General features: G+C 37.5%; 1 protein-coding gene across 1 annotated transcript in view; it reads left to right on the top strand.

Moving 5' to 3' along the window:
• ADORA1 (adenosine A1 receptor) overlaps positions 1-6,000 on the top strand; it is a 60,368-nt gene that overhangs the window by 1,022 nt on the left and 53,346 nt on the right. The window lies entirely within an intron of this gene.

The raw sequence follows: 6,000 nt of genomic DNA, 5'->3' as shown, positions 1-6,000 counted from the left end.
AAAATACATGCAAAATGCCAGATGAAAATTGTACAAACTACATTTTTTTAATATCTGAAAGGACGGTATTTACCAATTGTTTAGGCAATTAGATATAATTATAGCATGTATTGGCATATTTTAATGCCTTCTTCTGGCTTTACTGATTTTATTTAGGCAAAGCTTTTTATTTTGTATGCATGTTGGCACCTGTACATATGATGATGGTGAACTTTTTGACAGGTAAATGAATTGAGTATCTACTCTGTTGCATACTTGAGCATACATGCCGTTTCTTACCTTTAGTAGAAACGGCATGTTAGAATGATCAACAGATCAACAGAGACACAGGCAAGGTATATGAAATGTGAACTACAGCTCACTGAGTTAGGTCCCCCTCCCTCTAACTTCCCAAGCTGTTTTAATGAATAAGTTAACCAGTCACACTACAGAAAACAAGAGACAGACGTGGGTGGAGCTTAGCTTGACTCTACAGGAAAAGTCAATTTTGCATTTAGTATCAGCTGTCAATAGATTACACATGTTGTTTTCATTAAATGTGGCCTTTGCTATACTTTTTCCAATATCTAACCAATCTAATTAAACTGGTTTATGACAGGTTTACTTTTTATGTGTTCTACTATAATTAGAAAATCAAATGGGTATTATATTGTAAATAAATGTAACATTTTGTGAAACATGGTGGTCATTTCTGAGACTAGTAGTTGTTGTACACATTTCTCTGTAATTTTAAAGACACTTTTACTGCTTATCCAGAATCCAAAGCAACTGCAGTGAAACATCTTTACCATTATAGAAATAGTCTAGGTTACTGTGACTTTTGACTGCTATACTAGATATATAGGAAAACATTACCTATTTTTTTTTCCCTAAAACACTCTATAAGTCAGGGCGATTTTTGCTTGTAAATATTAAATAAGTTAATACTATGTAGATGTGTGTGTTGATTTTGATGAGCTCATGTGTCCCTAGCAGGATATTACTTTTGATGAACCGTGTGCGGGGTTATGAATTTAGTAATACCTCTATTATTTATTTTTGGTAAAGGTTAAGTATGCATTATGTTTGTCTTACTGATGTCAGGGCTGGTTTAGGCAGGTGTATGACCATAGACAGTGGGTGAATAAAATTAGTAAAGAATGTATGAAGATGACCCCTACTGCATAAGGACAGCCATGTGAACCAAGTGATAATGTACTCAGTGACAGCACACTGTGAGGTGGGAAGGTGTGAGAACAGCAGATAACTAACATTCTTACGGTTTACATAGATTATTGGTCATGCTATTCACACTGACGTCACTGCAGTGCTACTGAAACTATACATGGCTGAATGTCCATAGCTGCATTGCTGCTCAGTATGTTGGGCTATTGCCTAATATCTATCTATCTATCTATCTATCTATCTATCTATCTATCTATCTATATATCTATCTATCTCTCTATGTATCTATCTATATCTGTAGCAATATAATTTAAAAAGAATTATCTGCAATCAATACCCATCAGCTCGTAAAAACTCTGAAGGCATTGCAGGGGTGTCACATCAAAGATCTGCAGCATATATTACACTAGAATGGACCTGGAATTGTGATCAGCAGTGCCACTTTTTTTTTCTTAGCATGCCGTAAATCTGTGTTTTGTAAAGAAAACCTAGCTTAGCATCCAGGATCAGCTTCTAGAATACTGATTCTTATCACAGTTCATCTAGGGTTGTATAGTAAAGCTGCATAAACTACCAAATATCCACCCATCCCTTGACTCTTTATTTGATTCTCAACCTATGATCTACTTTACAATCTACCAAGGGTTTTACATGGACTCCTGTTGGATTTTATGTCTTTTTTTTTGTTACCTCTTGGAAAAAAAGGTCCCTACTGAATTTCTAATCTTCAGTTCTATTGTGATGTGAACACAGAACTGGAAAGATGACCAGTGGAAAATATGTCAATTTCCAGTCTATTGCTAAATTACTTTTTCTTGCCTATTTGGAGGATGGGGGTATTTCACTGGGGATTACTGCATGTAAAGAGCTGATCATAAATTGAATGTTTTTTTTATTGTCTTTGGAGCAGAACAAACTGCACTGCTTTCTACACAAGAACACATTATGACTCTTAGAATCTCAGTGTTCTACAAACACAGGAAATGAATTTATCACCAGGTGTAAGCAAGTTGTATTATTACATCTAAGCATCGGTGGATCACATGGTACATCCCCACAATCTTTGTCTGCCTTTCTTTGTATTGAACACAATACAAAGACAGACAGATGCTCTTCCTGAGCATCCATGACCCCTGGACTTAATGTGTAAATCTTGCTTTTCAGCTTAGAAATAAAAGATACTGGAGATAGAGGTGTCATTGGCAGATAGAGTGCTCTGGTTTCGAGGATCCTGGGGCACTCAGGAAATTGAGAGGTTAGCATGGGCATCTTTTTAACGGCTGCCTTCCACTTAACCTATTCTTTTCTACAGTTTTATTCTGAACATTTGTCACAGGGCTTTGAGCTTTAGATATCATCAGTTTGAAGGGCTTCTTGGATTATTCAGAATTCGTTGGCAGTTCATTTGAACTGCAGTTTACATTCTTCTGACTTGCATTTAACTTGCCCTTACTTGAGATGCAAATCAACAGTCCCATACAACAATTTCTTTTTTCTTCTTCCAAGATTCCAGTTTTCTTTTCCCCTTCTTCTATGCAGTTCTCTCAATCCTTCTATGATCACAGACTGATTTCCTTTTTTTCTTCTGTATTAGGTGAATCATTTCTTCTTTAGTGAAATAAGTCTGTGAGCCTTTGGTTTGGGAGGTTAGGAGGAGCAGTGCCACTTTAAGAGAAAGGCATTATTTGAGAAATGTTGACTTAAGCAAATTAGTGGAATTTACTATAAGATACAGGCAAACAACACTGCAGGAATATAAAGTAATATCCAATAAATGTAAATGTTTACTGAATTAATCTAAACCCTAACTGGTTCAGTATGTTATGAAATTGGGTCTCCTGCAATAAAATAGAGCATTGCGTTACAATATAGACATGCATGTCTGACATGGCAGAAATTGGTGTTCAAGGTGCAACATAAATCCAAATGCATGTCTTGAGTAGCTAAATGTTGAAACCAGGGCTAGATTGAAATTTTGATAACATAAAGCCCCAGATTACTAGGTTCCTTTACCCCGCCTATACATACTCTAAAGCAGTGTTTCCAAACCAGGGTTCCTCCAGAGGTTGCTAGGGGTTCCTTAAACAATGAGCAGTTTGTTCCTCTCTTCATCTCATCTTATTTGCTATCTGTAAAGGTGACATTTTCCCCACTGGCCAGCAGTATAGGAGGCATTCTGACCACCATGCTAGTGAAGGGGTTCCCTGGAAACTTTACATTGATTTTAAGGGTTCTCCATTGTTAAAAAAGTTGGGAAACATTGCTGTAAAGCACTGGTGGTCAGCTGGGGGCACCAAATACAGCCCCATACATCAGCAAAAGGGTGCTCATAATGGTTATTGAATGTAATTCTACAAAAAAAGCAGACAGGAGATGGTCAGAGTAGTAGTAGAGATGGTCAGAGTTTGCAACCACTTAAACTACATACACACGTCCAATGCTTCTCGTCCGATAATCGTCTCAGGGCCGATATCGGATGAGAATCTGGCGTGTGTACAGCGCCCATCATCCATCATCCGAAATACCGTCCTGGCGGATCCACGAATGGTGGACGAAGAACGATCGTAATGGAAGGAAAGGTGGAGAGAGCACAGCAGGGTGCCACATTCTCCGTTCACCTCTCTCCATAGAGCAGAACAGTGCTGTATGTACAGCACTTGTTCATGCATCGTGCAGTCATTTGTCGTTGGAAAGGATTGTGAAAGATCCTGTCCAACGACAATTATTGCACGTGTGTACCCAGCTTAATTCTTTAAGGCCCCATGCATACTTGTATGTTGCATTAAACACGTGTGCTGCATAATGAGTTTATATGCATTACATTAAGCAAAAGTAGCTGTTATTAGCACTATAGCATTCCAATGGACTAAATACACTTTGGTCCTGATTTATTAAAGTTCTCCAAGGCTGGAGAGAATACACTTTCATCAGTGAAGCTGGGTAATCCAGCGACCTGCAATGGATTTCCTAAAAGTTGTTAGCTATTTGTTAGCAAATGTTTTGAATCTTGGACAGATCCATTCCAGGTTTCCTGGATCACCCAGCTTCACTGATGAAAGCGCATTCTCTCCAAACTTGGAGAACTTTAATAAATCAGGGCCTTTAATTCAGAAACTCACCTCCCCTTGCATCCCCAGCGGCTTCAACTCATTTGCCTGGCCCTTTTTCAGGTTCAGGTTTGATTCACCTTGACTGGCCGGACAGAAATGACATGTCTATCGTGCAAATACATGGGAGTTTATTTATTTCATAGGTATGCTGACAATGTACACAGAGCTGAACATACATAGCTCATTGTACCTTCTAAGGAAGATTGCACACAGGCAGGTAACTTTGTTTTAATACAGAAGAGACCTAGAATGTCTCATGTCCAATAAAGTGCCTGTTTGCTTGCAAATGTTTATTCTAGGTTTGATTCTGCTTTAAAGTGTGTTGTAGAGCGTGGTAATGCAATGCACAGGAGTTTCAGCTCTTATTATGTCAGGGTAGGTCTTGGGTAAAATTATGAACTAGACAAAAATGGACAATTGTGCATAGCAGAAAAAGTATGAAGATGATCCTCTGCTGCTGCCAAAGACAAATGTATTAGCAAAGTGCTAATGTACTAACACAGTGACGGCGCTCTGCAGCACTGCAGGGTGGGAGAGTGTAAGAACTAGAGATAACTAACAAGTTTGTGTGTATGTGTAGATTAGGACCAGGCTACTTATACTGATGTCACTGCAGTTGACTAGAAACTGTACAACCCTGCACTCTGATAACTGACTTTGCATACTTGCATTGCGCATGTCTGTCTGAGTATCTGTATATCCATCTCAGTAATGATGTAGCAGTACTAAGGTGTTTTTTTTGTATTTGCAAACTAATAAACCCAAATTTTCTCATTCTGTAATATTATTGTGAGGTTGCCGTCTCAAAGATCTGTTATAGAGATTGGAGCAGAGGGAATTGGAAATGTGGCCTTAAACGTCAAAAATGATTGTAAATGCAATATATATTTTATTTGCTTTCCACAGTTTTAACTGAAACAGGGTGGTGTGATCACATTACCTATTAGAGCTTGTTTCTATGAAAACAGATAAGGTTATCAGAAGAAATATTTAAGAAATAAGCAATTCTAATAACAAGAGGTGCCAGTATTAACAGGCTCTACTAATTGTCCTTGTCATTATGAACAAAAAAGGATGGATTTATTACTTACATAAGTTATAAATTGCATATAAAGTATGACTATATGAAAGCCTGAAGAACACTTTAATATGTAACATAAAGGGAATGAAGTATAAAACAGACAAATGAAAGAAAAGTAGAACAGAGGAGGAAATGAAGAAAGAACAATTCAACTGAGATGTCAAAGTTTCCATCCTACAAATGAAGGAATAAAGATTTAACATCACTGGGAGGTAAATGGAAATTATGTGTCTAGCCAAATGTACCATTGTGCTAAACAAAATGATATCATTATCTTTTGTGGCTAACTCTTCTGAACAGTTGATTTCATTTATTTGCTCAAACCAAGCTGTTATGGAAAGAGAGGAGGTTGCCTTTTCAAGAAAGGGGTATTATCTGGGTATTAAATTTATACATTGTAAAAAAGTTCAGAAAAATTGAAAGGAGAGTTATCTTCAAGAACGGGAGTGTGCTCTTGGAACATAATTATTATATAATTTAAACACCTGATGCCAGAAGGTCTTGATGTGTGACCAGTCCCTCCAGATGCAGATTAGAGCAAGGAAGTTACCTGCATATCTCCAGCACTTATCATCAACATCTGGAAATATGTAAGGCAAAGAGACTGAATCTTTGTACCAAAGTCTACAATCTCATAGTTTCCAT

The sequence above is a fragment of the Pyxicephalus adspersus genome, chromosome 1 (genome assembly GCF_032062135.1).
Source record: "Pyxicephalus adspersus chromosome 1, UCB_Pads_2.0, whole genome shotgun sequence".
Taxonomy (NCBI): domain Eukaryota; kingdom Metazoa; phylum Chordata; class Amphibia; order Anura; family Pyxicephalidae; genus Pyxicephalus; species Pyxicephalus adspersus.
This window is presented reverse-complemented; position numbering and strand designations above follow the sequence as displayed.